Raw genomic sequence first — 18,960 nt, forward strand, 5'->3', positions numbered from 1 at the left:
GATGCAGATCAAATCAACGAAGATGAAAGTGTTTCGATTTGATCTAAGTGTGAAAAATAAAGTCTATGCCAGGAGATACCATGAAGTTTGCTGCCATGCCAATCTAAATCAATGATGCCTTGCAGATTAATGAAGCATGCAACCTTGGTATGTTCTTAAGTTATTTGTTTTTCCTTCCAATTCTTCCATTTCCCCTAAACCTTAGCCTTTCATTACAACATTGTGAAAGACCTAGCTGATCTTTGAGGATGTATTCATGGGTGCTGGTAAGTATGTGTGTATCTCTATTCTTAGTATTTAATTCCTTTCATGAGATCTAACCAAATTTGTGCTTCTATTTCATACACTCACTTATGCTTTCTTGAGAGAATTAAAACATAGGTTCTGAGTGATTGAGTGTTATCTGTGAGAATTAGAGTCGAAGCATGTTCTCTATTCAAGGTTTGAGTGTGCTTGCTTTGAAACTGTGTGCCTTTGAGCTATAGCTTCCACTTGTACACACTGATTGATGACCTATCTTGGCAACTCTATGGTGTTGGAGGTATGACTAAAACTTTCTTTCATTTTCATTAGTTGATTTCAAAGTTGTTTTTCTAACCATTTTGTTTTGTAGAGTTAGAAAAACGTTTGTGGGTATCGTATCTGTTAAACCCTCAGGAGACACAACTCCTCCTACTAGGGATGCCTAGAGGTTTAAAGGCTTGTTGCATACGCTCAATGCAATCGAGTTACCTACGAAAGTGGTCTAGTTAACTTCTTGTTTTGTTTTTATCTTTGTTTCTCTTTTGTTTTGCTCGAGGACTAGCAAAATCTAAGTCTGGGGGTGTGTTAAGCTCATAATTTCATACATATACATGCCCAATTTACTTACTTCTTTTGCTTAGTTCCTATAATTCTAAGTTATTTCCCTCCCTTTGTGTGTTTTGTAGGCCAATAGAGCAAGAGAGCATAATTCATGCAATTCAAGCATGTTAAGGCCTAATTTGGATGAATGGAAGAAGAGCTTAAAAGACAAACTCATTTTGGCTACAGCCCCCTGCCAGTCCAGTTCCGTAGGTCATATTGCAAGCTTTGTTTCAGCAACCTACACAGCTCGGATGAGGCAGCATTCTTCATGAAAGTTGTTCCAATGGGTGTTTACTATAAGATATCCAAAATTCAGCCCCATTGGATAAATATGGAGTCTGTTACCTAGCAAACACAGAGCCATGCTCAGGATGGATTTTATCAGCGCGCAAAATGAGTTAGCAATTTGTTTTGGCCTTAACTTCCTCCTCCGACCTTGGATTGGCCCAAATGACATATGGCTGGAAAGAAGACATTCTGAACTTCAATTTCGAGTGCTTAAAGTCCTAATTTGATTAAGAGAAGCCCAAGTTGTAAGCCCTTGAAGTTGCTGGTTATGCTGACCTCAGCATGTGCTGGTTGGATGCTTGGTCATGGTGAGCTAGGTATGAGCTATCATTTCTGGTTGGAAGCTTGGTCATGGTGACATGAAGATGAGCTAGGGCTGCTGGTGGGATCTATTGGTGAAGTGCATCAACCAATTCAGATTTTATAATGCAAGTGTTGTATGCATTAGTGAAGTGCATCAACCAATTCATCTTTTATAATGCAAGTGTTGTATGCATTAGCCATATTGAATTCAGATTTGTCACTCCCCTCTCCCTATAAATACCACATCCATTCCACATTCAAGACACAACAAATCCTGAGATTCACAACCCCCACAATTCACTCCAACCATCCTCAAACACTCTCAAAATCCCAAACACTCCAACAATCACCAAAACAACTCCAGCAAACCTCTCTTCCATTTCCCTACGAATTTCATCTTCCTTAGCCATCACCACTCACTCAAACTCATCCCAAATCACCTCCATATCCTTCATACATCTTTCTAGAAGTGGGGAAGCTCTTGGAGAAGCATTAGAAGTGGAGAAGCACTTGGAGAAGCCTTGGACACCACAAGAACTTCAGAAAAAGGGTTTTTCTACTCTTATTGTATTCATTATGTTTTCTCATTTCTGTTCAAGTCTCTTTTCCATTATGAGTAGCTAAATCCATAACTAGGGCTTCGATGTAACCTAACATGAATATTCTGGGTTTATAAGTTTGGAGTTTCAAGTTTGATTCATGATTCATGTTCTTATTCATTATGCTTATAAGTTAACATGCTTGTTTGAATGATTGATCACCATTAGAACTTGTTTGTTAACTATCTTGGTTTGAATTAAGAGTATACACCATGCTTTAATTCGAATTGAACTATGAATAGGAAGAGTATGTATGGACATTCGACAACAGGGATTAGATACATACTTGGTTGTTTAAAATGTTCTTCTATGCTTAATGGGTTCCTAATGCTTAATTTTAGGTTAGACAACAAATGATCAAATTAGGGAATTAGGAACACAAGGTTAGGACCAAACACCATGGCCTAATCATACTTTAGCTAGAATCAATCTTTGAATCTGAATTAGACTTGTTACTTGAATCTTTATAACCCAGAATTGAATTGTTATGGTGATTCGAATGCCCTAGTCTCAAAATCTGTTTTCCAACTCTTAAAACCACTCTTTGTTACATTTGTTTACTTGTTTTTGTTTGCAATTTCATTTTGCTTCTTTTGTTCAACAATCACAACCACTCTTGTTTTAAATTCTGTTTTAGACATAACCTCCTACTTTCTTGAATTTGGTAATCTAAGTACATAACTAGTTTTAACTTCTCAGTCTTCGTGGGTACGACCTCGTACTTGTCTTGCTATACTACTAATTGCCCCGTACAATTGCGAGTTAACATAATATTAACAACAGTCACCCATCCTAGTACTACTCTCGCCCAAACTCGCTTAACTTCGGAGTTCTGATGGGATCCGGTGCATGTGAGTTGGTATGATCGCATCCGTTTGCTTATAACGCCTAAAAGTATATAAGCCACGTTTGAGCCATGCCATATGACCATGGGTTGGCTATCCAACGCCCCCCGCATGAAATGGCATCGTCGCCACCCCTACCATGTGTCGCGCGCAGGCCTGCCGAACTGCCGGTTCCGATCGGCTGTGGGGCCTACCTTACGATAATTGAACCAAAACAAAAAAAAACAAAAAAACTGACAACGTTAAGAACAACCCCAATAATTTCGGCAGTGGGCGTCGAGTCCTGTTGTTTTTTCGCTTTCGTTCATTTGCGGTGCCCGGTTAATTGGAGACGAGCTCCACGGGGTGATGTAGGACAGATGGCGTAAGTTATTGGAGAGGAGCTGGACCGACGCGCGTGCAACGGCAAATCGGGCAAACCGCTGATCTGGGCTCCGACCTCAGAATTGGGCCCACGAACCGTCGATTCGAAGGCAACGGCGTCGCGAGTAAAACTCATTGCGTTGCCATGAGTCGTGGGCTTTTTCGGGCATCCGACGTCGTTTACTAGCCCGAAATCCAGTTTTTGAAGTTTTTGGTAACTGTGTTATTTTCCTATTTTAATTCCTTCGTTAATCCTAGGCTTTCTAGGAGTATTTAATCATAGTGTGCCCCGATTGTCACGCTGCGCCACGGGGTCGTGATAAAACAAAGACATCCAGATGAATAAGATGACGGAAAGCAAACGCCCACGACAATTGAAACGTCAACAAGGCAAAAAAATAAGGGATGCAACACGAGGACTTCCCAGGAGGTCACCCATACTAGTACTACTCTCGCCCAAACTCGCTTAACTTCGGAGTTCTGATGGGATCCGGTGCATGTGAGTTGGTATGATCGCATCCGTTAGCTTATAACTCCTAAAAGTATATAAGCCACGTTTGAGCCATGCCATATGACCATGGGTTGGCTATCCAACGCCCCCCGCATGAAATGGCATGGCCTGTCAGGCCTTGTCGTCGCCACCCCTACCATGTGTCGCGCGCAGGCCTGCCGAACTGCCGGTTCCGATCGGCTGTGGGGCCTACCTTACGATAATTGAACCAAAACAAAAAAAAACAAAAAAACTGACAACGTTAAGAACAACCCCAATAATTTCGGCAGTGGGCGTCGAGTCCTGTTGTTTTTTCGCTTTCGTTCGTTTGCGGTGCCCGGTTAATTGGAGACGAGCTCCACGGGGTGATGTAGGACAGATGGCGTAAGTTATTGGAGAGGAGCTGGACCGACGCGCGTGCAACGGCAAATCGGGCAAACCGCTGATCTGGGCTCCGACCTCAGAATTGGGCCCACGAACCGTCGATTCGAAGGCAACGGCGTCGCGAGTAAAACTCATTGCGTTGCCATGAGTCGTGGGCTTTTTCGGGCATCCGACGTCGTTTACTAGCCCGAAATCCAGTTTTTGAAGTTTTTGGTAACTGTGTTATTTTCCTATTTTAATTCCTTCGTTAATCCTAGGCTTTCTAGGAGTATTTAATCATAGTGTGCCCCGATTGTCACGCTGCGCCACGGGGTCGTGATAAAACAAAGACATCCAGATGAATAAGATGACGGAAAGCAAACGCCCACGACAATTGAAACGTCAACAAGGCAAAAAAATAAGGGATGCAACACGAGGACTTCCCAGGAGGTCACCCATACTAGTACTACTCTCGCCCAAACTCGCTTAACTTCGGAGTTCTGATGGGATCCGGTGCATGTGAGTTGGTATGATCGCATCCGTTAGCTTATAACTCCTAAAAGTATATAAGCCACGTTTGAGCCATTCCATATGACCGTGGGTTGGCTATCCAACGCCCCCCGCATGAAATGGCATGGCCTGTCAGGCCTTGTCGTCGCCACCCCTACCATGTGTCGCGCGCAGGCCTGCCGAACTGCCGGTTCCGATCGGCTGTGGGGCCTACCTTACGATAATTGAACCAAAACAAAAAAAAACAAAAAAACTGACAACGTTAAGAACAACCCCAATAATTTCGGCAGTGGGCGTCGAGTCCTGTTGTTTTTTCGCTTTCGTTCGTTTGCGGTGCCCGGTTAATTGGAGACGAGCTCCACGGGGTGATGTAGGACAGATGGCGTAAGTTATTGGAGAGGAGCTGGACCGACGCGCGTGCAACGGCAAATCGGGCAAACCGCTGATCTGGGCTCCGACCTCAGAATTGGGCCCACGAACCGTCGATTCGAAGGCAACGGCGTCGCGAGTAAAACTCATTGCGTTGCCATGAGTCGTGGGCTTTTTCGGGCATCCGACGTCGTTTACTAGCCCGAAATCCAGTTTTTGAAGTTTTTGGTAACTGTGTTATTTTCCTATTTTAATTCCTTCGTTAATCCTAGGCTTTCTAGGATTATTTAATCATAGTGTGCCCCGATTGTCACGCTGCGCCACGGGGTCGTGATAAAACAAAGACATCCAGATGAATAAGATGACGGAAAGCAAACGCCCACGACAATTGAAACGTCAACAAGGCAAAAAAAGAAGGGATGCAACACGAGGACTTCCCAGGAGGTCACCCATCCTAGTACTACTCTCGCCCAAACTCGCTTAACTTCGGAGTTCTGATGGGATCCGGTGCATGTGAGTTGGTATTATGTTAACTCGCAATTGTACGGGGCAATTAGTAGTATAGCAAGACAAGTACGAGGTCGTACCCACGAAGACTGAGAAGTTAAAACTAGTTATGTACTTAGATTACCAAATTCAAGAAAGTAGGAGGTTATGTCTAAAACAGAATTTAAAACAAGAGTGGTTGTGATTGTTGAACAAAAGAAGCAAAATGAAATTGCAAACAAAAACAAGTAAACAAATGTAACAAAGAGTGGTTTTAAGAGTTGGAAAACAGATTTTGAGACTAGGGCATTCGAATCACCATAACAATTCAATTCTGGGTTATAAAGATTCAAGTAACAAGTCTAATTCAGATTCAAAGATTGATTCTAGCTAAAGTATGATTAGGCCATGGTGTTTGGTCCTAACCTTGTGTTCCTAATTCCCTAATTTGATCATTTGTTGTCTAACCTAAAATTAAGCATTAGGAACCCATTAAGCATAGAAGAACATTTTAAACAACCAAGTATGTATCTAATCCCTGTTGTCGAATGTCCATACATACTCTTCCTATTCATAGTTCAATTCGAATTAAAGCATGGTGTATACTCTTAATTCAAACCAAGATAGTTAACAAACAAGTTCTAATGGTGATCAATCATTCAAACAAGCATGTTAACTTATAAGCATAATGAATAAGAACATGAATCATGAATCAAACTTGAAACTCCAAACTTATAAACCCAGAATATTCATGTTAGGTTACATCGAAGCCCTAGTTATGGATTTAGCTACTCATAATGGAAAAGAGACTTGAACAGAAATGAGAAAACATAATGAATACAATAAGAGTAGAAAAACCCTTTTTCTGAAGTTCTTGTGGTGTCCAAGGCTTCTCCAAGTGCTTCTCCACTTCTAATGCTTCTCCAAGAGCTTCCCCACTTCTAGAAAGATGTATGAAGGATATGGAGGTGATTTGGGATGAGTTTGAGTGAGTGGTGATGGCTAAGGAAGATGAAATTCGTAGGGAAATGGAAGAGAGGTTTGCTGGAGTTGTTTTGGTGATTGTTGGAGTGTTTGGGATTTTGAGAGTGTTTGAGGATGGTTGGAGTGAATTGTGGGGGTTGTGAATCTCAGGATTTGTTGTGTCTTGAATGTGGAATGGATGTGGTATTTATAGGGAGAGGGGAGTGACAAATCTGAATTCAATATGGCTAATGCATACAACACTTGCATTATAAAAGATGAATTGGTTGATGCACTTCACTAATGCATACAACACTTGCATTATAAAATCTGAATTGGTTGATGCACTTCACCAATAGATCCCACCAGCAGCCCTAGCTCATCTTCATGTCACCATGACCAAGCTTCCAACCAGAAATGATAGCTCATACCTAGCTCACCATGACCAAGCATCCAACCAGCACATGCTGAGGTCAGCATAACCAGCAACTTCAAGGGCTTACAACTTGGGCTTCTCTTAATCAAATTAGGACTTTAAGCACTCGAAATTGAAGTTCAGAATGTCTTCTTTCCAGCCATATGTCATTTGGGCCAATCCAAGGTCGGAGGAGGAAGTTAAGGCCAAAACAAATTGCTAACTCATTTTGCGCGCTGATAAAATCCATCCTGAGCATGGCTCTGTGTTTGCTAGGTAACAGACTCCATATTTATCCAATGGGGCTGAATTTTGGATATCTTATAGTAAACACCCATTGGAACAACTTTCATGAAGAATGCTGCCTCATCCGAGCTGTGTAGGTTGCTGAAACAAAGCTTGCAATATGACCTACGGAACTGGACTGGCAGGGGGCTGTAGCCAAAATGAGTTTGTCTTTTAAGCTCTTCTTCCATTCATCCAAATTAGGCCTTAACATGCTTGAATTGCATGAATTATGCTCTCTTGCTCTATTGGCCTACAAAACACACAAAGGGAGGGAAATAACTTAGAATTATAGGAACTAAGCAAAAGAAGTAAGTAAATTGGGCATGTATATGTATGAAATTATGAGCTTAACACACCCCCAGACTTAGATTTTGCTAGTCCTCGAGCAAAACAAAAGAGAAACAAAGATAAAAACAAAACAAGAAGTTAACTAGACCACTTTCGTAGGTAACTCGATTGCATTGAGCGTATGCAACAAGCCTTTAAACCTCTAGGCATCCCTAGTAGGAGGAGTTGTGTCTCCTGAGGGTTTAACAGATACGATACCCACAAACGTTTTTCTAACTCTACAAAACAAAATGGTTAGAAAAACAACTTTGAAATCAACTAATGAAAATGAAAGAAAGTTTTAGTCATACCTCCAACACCATAGAGTTGCCAAGATAGGTCATCAATCAGTGTGTACAAGTGGAAGCTATAGCTCAAAGGCACACAGTTTCAAAGCAAGCACACTCAAACCTTGAATAGAGAACATGCTTCGACTCTAATTCTCACAGATAACACTCAATCACTCAGAACCTATGTTTTAATTCTCTCAAGAAAGCATAAGTGAGTGTATGAAATAGAAGCACAAATTTGGTTAGATCTCATGAAAGGAATTAAATACTAAGAATAGAGATACACACATACTTACCAGCACCCATGAATACATCCTCAAAGATCAGCTAGGTCTTTCACAATGTTGTAATGAAAGGCTAAGGTTTAGGGGAAATGGAAGAATTGGAAGGAAAAACAAATAACTTAAGAACATACCAAGGTTGCATGCTTCATTAATCTGCAAGGCATCATTGATTTAGATTGGCATGGCAGCAAACTTCATGGTATCTCCTGGCATAGACTTTATTTTTCACACTTAGATCAAATCGAAACACTTTCATCTTCGTTGATTTGATCTGCATCTTCATTAACTTCATTGCACAGATTCACATCATCTTTATTTAGGTACATGGCTGCAACTTCCTTGCTTCAAACTTTATCTTGGCACACCTTGGTATATTTCTAAGCTATAGGGTATGGCTACAATAGGTCAAGTATCTCAGATTGAGATACAAAGGTAGGGAAATGATGAGGGTGATAGAAGAAAAGGCTTTAAGTGTTTGGCTTCAAGAGGGTTGATGCAACACACATATAGGTAGGGTGAAAAGAAAGCACATAGAATGGTTATGCACACATAGCCTAGCATCACTTCAATGAGTTCATTCATGAATGAGAGCAAGCACATGATATCTGCAAAAGCGAATCATCCTTAGTATTCAATCAAAATGGAATAATGAGATCAATTAGAGTGAATTGAAGAAAATAAGTATGGATGAGAAATAGAACACTTTAAACCCTCTCAAGAAAGCAATTAGGCTCGATATAGCTCACTAGGGTAGTCTCCACTATTTTCCTTCAAGAATTTGAGCGTGGTACTTTAGCCACCAGAATTCTAAGAGCAAAAGCTTTGTGAAGTGCAAAATTCTGATATGAAAACCTCAAATAGCAGCTCCATAGCATTGATTGTATGACATTCTTTTAAAAAAAAAAATAATAAAAAAAATAAAAAAAATAAAAATAAAAAAAATAAAAAAATAAAAAAAAAATTGTGACAAGAGAACGAAAATTGAAAACACAAATGGATAAGAAAATTGAAATTGAAAACCTTCCCCCCAGACCTGAATTGAACATTGTCCTCAATGTGAAAGCATACAAAAGATGATTGAGAACAAACAAATGATAAAGGGAAAAGTTTAGAAGAAGGTTTAGGAAAAATAAAAAATAAAAAAAATGAATATATAAGCAACTCATGGATGACCAGTTAAGGGCCTCAGAAAACACAGCCAGGGGATCCGGGAAGGTTGGAGGGGTCACAATGGTCCCGCTTAAAACCCAAACTTCTTAGACACCGAAGGTGTCGCCTAAAGAACTCCTAGACACTGTATTGACGGAAGTGCTCACTGGAGTTACCATAAGTTAGCTCATATGAAAAATCTTTTTAAATTTTTATAAAAAAAAAAAAACAGAAATTTAAAATAATAACAAGTAAAGAGAAAGGATTGAAATGCTCCCCCTTGATGCGATTAGGTCGATTACTACCAAGCACCTTCTTCTTGAACACATGGGTTGCCTCCCAAGAAGCGCCTTAGTTACTGTCTTGGCAAGACATTGTGCAATCAGCTAAGTTGATGGTACGAAGGGAAGTTGATCTACCACATGGCCAGTTTGGATGCCAGCTGAAACTCCCTCATAGAATGGCTTTAAACGTTGTCCATTTACTTTGAAAGTCGAGCCATCTTTAGGGTTTTGAATCTCCACAGCTCCATAGGGAGAAACATTGACCACGGTGAATGGGCCTTGCCATCTAGACTTCAATTTTCCTGGAAAGAGACGCAAACGTGAGTTAAACAAAAGAACTGACATACCTTTGGAGAACTCTTTCCGTTGAATGTTTCTGTCATGGTAACTCTTGGTTCGTTCTTTGTAAAGCTTTGCATTCTCATAAGACTCATGTCTAATTTCTTCCAATTCATTCAGCTGAAACTTTCTTGCATGGCCTGCCTTGTCTAGATCAAAATTTAACTTCTTGATGGCCCAAAAAGCATTGTGTTCAAGCTCCATTGGCAGGTGACAAGCTTTCCCAAACACAAGACGATAAGGGCTCATTCCAATGGGAGTCTTATATGCTGTCCTATAAGCCCATAATGCATCATTGAGCTTGGCTGCCCAATCTTTCCTTGTATTGTTCACCACCTTCTCCAGGATGTGCTTAATTTCTCTATTGCTTATTTCCACTTGACCAGAAGTTTGCGGATGATATGGTGTAGAGACTCGATGGGTGATGTTGTACTTCTTCATGAGTGCTTCGAATGGCTTGTTACAGAAGTGGCTGCCTCCATCACTAATGACAGCCCTTGGAGTACCAAACCTTGTGAAAATATTATCCTTCAAGAACTTCAGCACCACCTTATAATCATTGGTTTTGGTGGCTATGGCTTCCACCCATTTAGACACATAATCAACAGCAACAAGTATGTAAGTATAACCAAAGGAAGATGGGAATGGTCCCATGAAATCAATACCCCACACATCGAAGAGCTCCACAACAAGTATGTTATTCAATGGCATTTCATTCCTGCGACTTATGTTCCCCATCCTTTGGCACCTATCACACTTAACACAAAAATTAAATGCATCTTTAAATAGAGTGGGCCAAAAGAAACCAGATTGCAGAATTTTAAGTGCTGTTTTCTTAGCTCCAAAGTGACCTCCACAGGCCAATTCGTGGCTATGCCTAAGTATGCTTTCTTGCTCTTCTTCTGGAACACATCTTCTGATGAGTTTATCCGGGCAATGCTTGAATAAGAAAGGTTCATCCCATACATAATGTTTCACCATGGAAAAGAACTTCTTCTTATCCTGAGAAGTTAGATCATTTCTAAGAACACCACAAGCAAGATAATTAACAAAATCAGCATACCATGGCTCTTTGACTTGGGCAGCATATAGTTGTTCATCAGGGAAAGTCTCATTCAAGGGTAGCACAGCTCCTCCTTTTTCTTCAACCACAATTTTGCTCAAATGATCAGCTACCACATTCTCACATCCCTTCTTATCTCGAATCTCCAAATCGAATTCTTGCAGCAAGAGAATCCATCTAATCAAGCGTGGTTTGGCATCCTTCTTAGTGAGCAAGTATCTAAGGGCTGCATGGTCAGAATAAACAATTACTTTAGAACCAACAAGGTAAGAACGAAATTTTTCTAAAGCAAAAACCACAGCAAGCAACTCCTTCTCTGTTGTGGAGTAGTTGATTTGAGCATCATTCAAGGTCCGGCTAGCATAATGAATCACATGGGGCAGCTTGTTCTTCTTTTGACCTAAAACTGCACCAATAGCAAAGTCAGAGGCATCACACATTATTTCAAATGGTAAAGACCAATCCGGAGCTATGATAATAGGGGCTGAAGTTAGCTCCCTCTTCAAGGTAGAAAAAGCTTCCATGCAAGCTTCATTAAACTCAAAAACAGCATCCTTAGCAAGGAGATTACACAATGGCCTTGTAATGCTTGAGAAATTTTTGATGAACCTTCTATAGAATCCAGCATGACCTAGAAAGCTTCTAATTCCTTTAACAGAGGTAGGGGGTGGAAGATTTGAGATGAGGTCGATCTTGGCTTTATCCACTTCGATTCCCTTGCTTGAAATCACATGGCCTAGTACAATGCCTTGTCTCACCATGAAGTGACACTTCTCCCAATTCAAAATCAGATTTGTTTCCTGGCATCTTTTAAGCACTAGAGACAAGTGGTGAAGACAATTATCAAAAGAGGAACCAAAAACTGAAAAATCATCCATAAATACCTCAATGAATCGTTCCACCATATCTGAAAAGATTGACATCATGCATCTTTGGAAAGTTGCTGGGGCATTGCATAAACCGAATGGCATCCTTCTATAAGCAAACGTACCAAATGGGCATGTGAATGTGGTTTTCTCTTGGTCTTCCGGAGCAATGGGAATTTGATTATAACCTGAAAAACCATCAAGAAAACAATAGTAAGCATGGCCAGATAAACGTTCAAGCATTTGATCAATAAAAGGTAAGGGGAAATGATCTTTTCTAGTGGATGTGTTCAACTTCCTGTAATCAATGCAAACTCTCCAACCAGTGACAGTTCGTGTAGGAACTAGCTCATTCTTCTCATTCTTCACAACGGTGATTCCGGACTTCTTTGGAACAACTTGCACAGGGCTCACCCACTTAGAATCTGAAATTGGGTAGATGATTCCTACATCGAGTAGCTTTAAAACTTCAGCTCTAACCACCTCTTTCATGTTGGGATTTAGCCTCCTTTGGGCATCACGAGATGGTTTGCTGTCTTCTTCCATTAAAATCCGGTGCATGCACATGCTTGGACTAATTCCTTTGATGTCTGCTATGGTCCACCCAATGGCTGTTTTATGCTCTTTTAGAACTTTAATTAAGCTCTCTTCTTCATGTGAGGAGAGACCTGCAGCAATTATAACAGGGAGAGTTTCGTTAGCACCCAAATATGTATATTTAAGATTATTGGGAAGAGGTTTAAGTTCTAGCTTTGGTGGGATGACAATGGATGGCTCCAATTTCGTGGATGATGGTCCAAGAGGCTCGATTGGTGGCCTAAAGGATGGTGGGTATGGCGGAAACACTTCTAAGGCAGCCACCACTTCTTGGAACTCCGGTTCACAAAGATCTTCCTCTTCTTGTGTTAAGACAGCTTCTAGAGCATCATTAGACTTTCTCTGCAAAATTTTGGAAGAAACCTCATGATCCACAACATCAATTGAAAAGCAAGAATCAAGAGAGATAGAAGGTTGAGATAGAGCATTAAGCATTTTAAATTCAACAGTTTCACCCAAAACAGTCATGGAGAGAGTGCTATCTTTCACTTTGATGATTGTGTCTGCAGTGGCCATGAATGGCCTGCCTAGGAGAATGGGATCAACACGATCTCCATTTGGATTGTCTTCCATGTCCATCACTACAAAATCAGCAGGGAGAATTAGTGTATTAACTTGAACTAGAATATCTTCTACAATACCTTTTGGATATTTTATAGAATGATCAGCTAGTTCAAGTCGCATTGAAGTCTTCTTCATCCCTTCTAAGCCAAGCTCTTGATAAACTGAATATGGCAAAACATTGATGCTTGCTCCCAAGTCCAACATGGCTCTTCCAACCTTCTTGCCTCCAATGTTAATGGGAATGTCAAAGCTGCCAGGATCATCTAGTTTTGGTGGAAGCTTCCTTTGCAATACAGCACTTACATTCTGGTCGAGCTTTACTCCTTCATTTGGAGCGAAATTGAGCTTGTGAGTTTTCAAGTCCTTGATGAATTTTCCATATGCAGGAATCTGTTCAATAAGATCAAGCAAAGGCAAATTGATATTAACTTTACTCAAAATATCATAAATCTCTTTAAAAGCCTTATCTTGCTTTGCTTTCTTAAGACGGCCTGGAAATGGAATCTGTGGAACATATGGAGCGGGTGGCACGTATCTATCTTCTTGAAGATGTGGTGGCACAAATTTGTCATCCCTTTTATGCAATTGGAATTGATCGGATTTCTGAGAATCTGATTTGGCCTTAGGAGCAGATTGAGAAGTTTTGAGTTGTTCTCCTTCCGTGGCCATGGTCTCCTCCTCTTCATTTTCTACAATCACAACATCATTTGAAAGATTAGAATCATCTTTATTATCAATGATCTTACCTGATCTGAGCACATGAATTGCCTTGGCTTCTGGGTTCTTTGGATTGATCTCAGTTTGGCTTGGCCATTTCCCAGGCACTCTTTGAGTTATTTCAGCAGCTATTTGGCCTAATTGGACTTCCAATTTGGAGATGGCAGCTTGTGTAGTTTGCTGAAAATTGGATTGGTTGATTGCCATCTGCTTCACTATATCTTCCAATGATGATGATGATTGTTGTGGCCTTTGGAATGAAGGGGGATTTGCTTGATTCTGGGTATTTCTCCATGAAAAGTTTGGATGATTCCTCCAACCTGGATTATAACTTTGAGAGTATGGATCATTTCTTGGACCTTGGTTGTAGGAATTTACCAACTTAGCTTGCTCTTGCACAAATTCTGGATATCCAGCCCCAAGTGGACAAGCTGTGGTAGCATGGTCATGAGATTCACAAATGCTACACACTTCCTTCGGAGGGCTTCTTGAGTTTAATGCAAGAAGAGCATCTAGCTTTTGTTCCAGTTTTGAAATCTGCACACTAGAAGCATCATTAGAACCACTAATAACACGTTTACCTCTTGTATCCGTATGTTGGGTCTCCATTGCTATCTCCTCAAAGAGTTCGTACGTTTCTTCTGGAGTTTTGGTTTTAAAAGAACCACCTGCAAAATTGGTGACTATATTATGACTAGAAGGGGTTAGTCCTTTATAAAACATACGCATTTGAAGCTTCAATGGAATCCCATGATGAGGACATTGGTTGAGCAACCCATTGAATTTCTCCCATGCTTCACAAAACGATTCATCATCTTGCTGTGCAAATAACAAGATCTTGTCCCTAAGCATGTCGGTCTTTTGCGTGGAGAAGTATTTTTCTAGGAACTTCTTTTGAATGGCAGACCATGTAGTGAGTGAACCAGGCTTCAAAGAATTCAACCAATACTTCGCCTTATCCTTTAAAGTGTATGGAAACACTCTCATTCGAAGTTGATCTTCTGTCACACCTGTCAAGGGAAAAGAACTCACAACATTAAAAATATCCTTTATATGAGTCAATGGATCTTCATTAGGTAAACCATAAAAGGAAGGCAGCATATTAAGATGAGAAGATTTAAGCTCATAATTTCGAGCTACAGTGGGCAGCAAAATGCTTGAAGGAGATGCTGGAATTGTTGGGATATCAAGTTCTCCCATGAACTCAATGGCAGCCATCATTTCTTCTTCTTCTTGGTCTGAACTTGCTTCCGAATTTGAAAGTGAAGAACCGGGAAGTTCAGTGTGGAGAGCAAGACTTGTAAATGTAGCAAGAGCTTGCTCTTTTGCAGTTGACAACTCCCTTTCTAGACGATTTTGAATTTCAGAGGTCACTCGTCTGGGTTGCAATGATGGTCCTGCGTTCAAAGATCTAGAACGTTGGAACGAAGACCTCACTTGTTCAAGTAATGGATTTTTAGACATAAACTTCCTGAAACAGAAAATTAGATTAATTAGAAACACTAAAAAGAATAGGGTAACCTTGGGCACATAACCAGGGAAGAACTTTCGTTCAGTCCCCGGCAACGGCGCCAAAATTTGTTGTTAATATTATGTTAACTCGCAATTGTACGGGGCAATTAGTAGTATAGCAAGACAAGTACGAGGTCGTACCCACGAAGACTGAGAAGTTAAAACTAGTTATGTACTTAGATTACCAAATTCAAGAAAGTAGGAGGTTATGTCTAAAACAGAATTTAAAACAAGAGTGGTTGTGATTGTTGAACAAAAGAAGCAAAATGAAATTGCAAACAAAAACAAGTAAACAAATGTAACAAAGAGTGGTTTTAAGAGTTGGAAAACAGATTTTGAGACTAGGGCATTCGAATCACCATAACAATTCAATTCTGGGTTATAAAGATTCAAGTAACAAGTCTAATTCAGATTCAAAGATTGATTCTAGCTAAAGTATGATTAGGCCATGGTGTTTGGTCCTAACCTTGTGTTCCTAATTCCCTAATTTGATCATTTGTTGTCTAACCTAAAATTAAGCATTAGGAACCCATTAAGCATAGAAGAACATTTTAAACAACCAAGTATGTATCTAATCCCTGTTGTCGAATGTCCATACATACTCTTCCTATTCATAGTTCAATTCGAATTAAAGCATGGTGTATACTCTTAATTCAAACCAAGATAGTTAACAAACAAGTTCTAATGGTGATCAATCATTCAAACAAGCATGTTAACTTATAAGCATAATGAATAAGAACATGAATCATGAATCAAACTTGAAACTCCAAACTTATAAACCCAGAATATTCATGTTAGGTTACATCGAAGCCCTAGTTATGGATTTAGCTACTCATAATGGAAAAGAGACTTGAACAGAAATGAGAAAACATAATGAATACAATAAGAGTAGAAAAACCCTTTTTCTGAAGTTCTTGTGGTGTCCAAGGCTTCTCCAAGTGCTTCTCCACTTCTAATGCTTCTCCAAGAGCTTCCCCACTTCTAGAAAGATGTATGAAGGATATGGAGGTGATTTGGGATGAGTTTGAGTGAGTGGTGATGGCTAAGGAAGATGAAATTCGTAGGGAAATGGAAGAGAGGTTTGCTGGAGTTGTTTTGGTGATTGTTGGAGTGTTTGGGATTTTGAGAGTGTTTGAGGATGGTTGGAGTGAATTGTGGGGGTTGTGAATCTCAGGATTTGTTGTGTCTTGAATGTGGAATGGATGTGGTATTTATAGGGAGAGGGGAGTGACAAATCTGAATTCAATATGGCTAATGCATACAACACTTGCATTATAAAAGATGAATTGGTTGATGCACTTCACTAATGCATACAACACTTGCATTATAAAATCTGAATTGGTTGATGCACTTCACTAATAGATCCCACCAGCAGCCCTAGCTCATCTTCATGTCACCATGACCAAGCTTCCAACCAGAAATGATAGCTCATACCTAGCTCACCATGACCAAGCATCCAACCAGCACATGCTGAGGTCAGCATAACCAGCAACTTCAAGGGCTTACAACTTGGGCTTCTCTTAATCAAATTAGGACTTTAAGTACTCGAAATTGAAGTTCAGAATGTCTTCTTTCCAGCCATATTTCATTTGGGCCAATTCAAGGTCGGAGGAGGAAGTTAAGGCCAAAACAAATTGCTAACTCATTTTGCGCGCTGATAAAATCCATCCTGAGCATGGCTCTGTGTTTGCTAGGTAACAGACTCCATATTTATCCAATGGGGCTGAATTTTGGATATGTTATAGTACATACCCATTGGAACAACTTTCATGAAGAATGCTGCCTCATCCGAGCTGTGTAGGTTGCTGAAACAAAGCTTGCAATATGACCTACGGAACTGGACTGGCAGGGGGCTGTAGCCAAAATGAGTTTCTTCCATTCATCCAAATTAGGCCTTAACATGCTTGAATTGCATGAATTATGCTCTCTTGCTCTATTGGCCTACAAAACACACAAAGGGAGGGAAATAACTTAGAATTATAGGAACTAAGCAAAAGAAGTAAGTAAATTGGGCATGTATATGTATGAAATTATGAGCTTAACAGCCTACCTTACGATAATTGAACCAAAACAAAAAAACTGACAACGTTAAGAACAACCCCAATAATTTCGGCAGTGGGCGTCGAGTCCTGCTGTTTTTTCGCTTTCGTTCGTTTGCGGTGCCCGGTTAATTGGAGACGAGCTCCACGGGGTGATGTAGGACAGATGGCGTAAGTTATTGGAGAGGAGCTGGACCGACGCGCGTGCAACGGCAAATCGGGCAAACCCCTGATCTGGGCTCCGACCTCAGAATTGGGCCCACGAACCGTCGATTCGAAGGCAACGGCGTCGCGAGTAAAACTCATTGCGTTGCCATGAGTCGTGGGCTTTTTCGGGCATCCGACGTCGTTTACTAGCCCGAAATCCAGTTTTTGAACTTTTTGGTAACTGTGTTATTTTCCTATTTTAATTCCTTCGTTAATCCTAGGCTTTCTAGGAGTATTTAATCATAGTGTGCCCCGATTGTCACGCTGCGCCAAGGGGTCGTGATAAAACAAAGACATCCAGATGAATAAGATGACGGAAAGCAAACGCCCACGACAATTGATACGTCAACAAGGCAAAAAAAGAAGGGATGCAACACGAGGACTTCCCAGGAGGTCACCCATCCTAGTGCTACTCTCGCCCTAACTCGCTTAACTTCGGAGTTCTGATGGGATCCGGTGCATGTGAGTTGGTATGATCGCATCCGTTAGCTTATAACGCCCAAAAGTATATAAGCCACGTTTGAGCCATGCCATATGACCATGGGTTGGCTATCCAACGTCCCCCGCATGAAATGGCATGGCCTGTCAGGCCTTGTCGTCGCCACCCCTACCATGTGTCGCGCGCAGGCCTGCCGAACTGCCGGTTCCGATCGGCTGTGGGGCCTACCTTACGATAATTGAACCAAAACAAAAAAAAACAAAAAAACTGACAACGTTAAGAACAACCCCAATAATTTCGGCAGTGGGCGTCGAGTCCTGTTGTTTTTTCGCTTTCGTTCGTTTGCGGTGCCCGGTTAATTGGAGACGAGCTCCACGGGGTGATGTAGGACAGATGGCGTAAGTTATTGGAGAGGAGCTGGACCGACGCGTGTGCAACGGCAAATCGGGCAAACCGCTGATCTGGGCTCCGAAGTCAGAATTGGGCCCACGAACCGTCGATTCGAAGGCAACGGCGTCGCGAGTAAAACTCATTGCGTTGCCATGAGTCGTGGGCTTTTTCGGGCATCTGATGTCGTTTACTAGCCCGAAATCCAGTTTTTGAAGTTTTTGGTAACTGTGTTATTTTCCTATTTTAATTCCTTCGTTAATCCTAGGCTTTCTAGGAGTATTTAATCATAGTGTGCCCCGATTGTCACGCTGCGCCACGGGGTCGTGATAAAACAAAGACATCCAGATGAATAAGATGACGGAAAGCAAACGCCCACGACAATTGAAACCTCAACAAGGCAAAAAAAGAAGGGATGCAACACGAGGACTTCCCAGGAGGTCACCCATCCTAGTACTACTCTCGCCCAAACTCGCTTAACTTCGGAGATCTGATGGGATCCGGTGCATGTGAGTTGGTATGATCGCATCCGTTAGCTTATAACGCCTAAAAGTATATAAGCCACGTTTGAGCCATGCCATATGACCATGGGTTGGCTATCCAACGCCCCCCGCATGAAATGGCATGGCCTGTCAAGCCTTGTCGTCGCCACCCCTACCACGTGTCGCGCGCAGGCCTGCCGAACTGCCGGTTCCGATCGGCTGTGGGGCCTACCTTACGATAATTGAACCAAAACAAAAAAAACAAAAAAACTGACAACGTTAAGAA

The 18,960-nt window shown here is 41.1% G+C and overlaps 5 non-coding genes and 2 pseudogenes across 5 annotated transcripts; 1 reads left to right on the top strand and 6 right to left on the bottom strand.

Moving 5' to 3' along the window:
* Positions 1-2,788: 2,788 nt before the first annotated feature.
* LOC148292005 (5S ribosomal RNA) lies at positions 2,789-2,909 on the bottom strand (annotated as a pseudogene).
* Positions 2,910-3,646: 737 nt separating this feature from the next.
* LOC148292006 (5S ribosomal RNA) lies at positions 3,647-3,765 on the bottom strand. Its single transcript, XR_015826730.1, has one exon. It is a non-coding gene; the product is annotated as a 5S ribosomal RNA (ribosomal RNA).
* Positions 3,766-4,519: 754 nt separating this feature from the next.
* Positions 4,520-4,638, bottom strand: LOC148292007 (5S ribosomal RNA). The gene has a single exon (XR_015826731.1). It is a non-coding gene; the product is annotated as a 5S ribosomal RNA (ribosomal RNA).
* A 756-nt stretch (positions 4,639-5,394) lies between these two features.
* On the bottom strand, positions 5,395-5,511 carry LOC148292008 (5S ribosomal RNA; annotated as a pseudogene).
* Positions 5,512-14,353: 8,842 nt separating this feature from the next.
* LOC148292009 (small nucleolar RNA R71) lies at positions 14,354-14,460 on the top strand. Its single transcript, XR_015827193.1, has one exon. It is a non-coding gene; the product is annotated as a small nucleolar RNA R71 (small nucleolar RNA).
* Positions 14,461-17,731: 3,271 nt separating this feature from the next.
* Positions 17,732-17,850, bottom strand: LOC148292010 (5S ribosomal RNA). The gene has a single exon (XR_015826961.1). It is a non-coding gene; the product is annotated as a 5S ribosomal RNA (ribosomal RNA).
* Positions 17,851-18,604: 754 nt separating this feature from the next.
* LOC148292011 (5S ribosomal RNA) lies at positions 18,605-18,723 on the bottom strand. Its single transcript, XR_015827669.1, has one exon. It is a non-coding gene; the product is annotated as a 5S ribosomal RNA (ribosomal RNA).
* Between the last annotated feature and the right edge of the window lie 237 nt (positions 18,724-18,960).

Source organism: Prunus avium, chromosome 8, assembly GCF_965620075.1.
Source record: "Prunus avium chromosome 8, drPruAviu1.hap1.1, whole genome shotgun sequence".
Classification (NCBI taxonomy): domain Eukaryota; kingdom Viridiplantae; phylum Streptophyta; class Magnoliopsida; order Rosales; family Rosaceae; genus Prunus; species Prunus avium.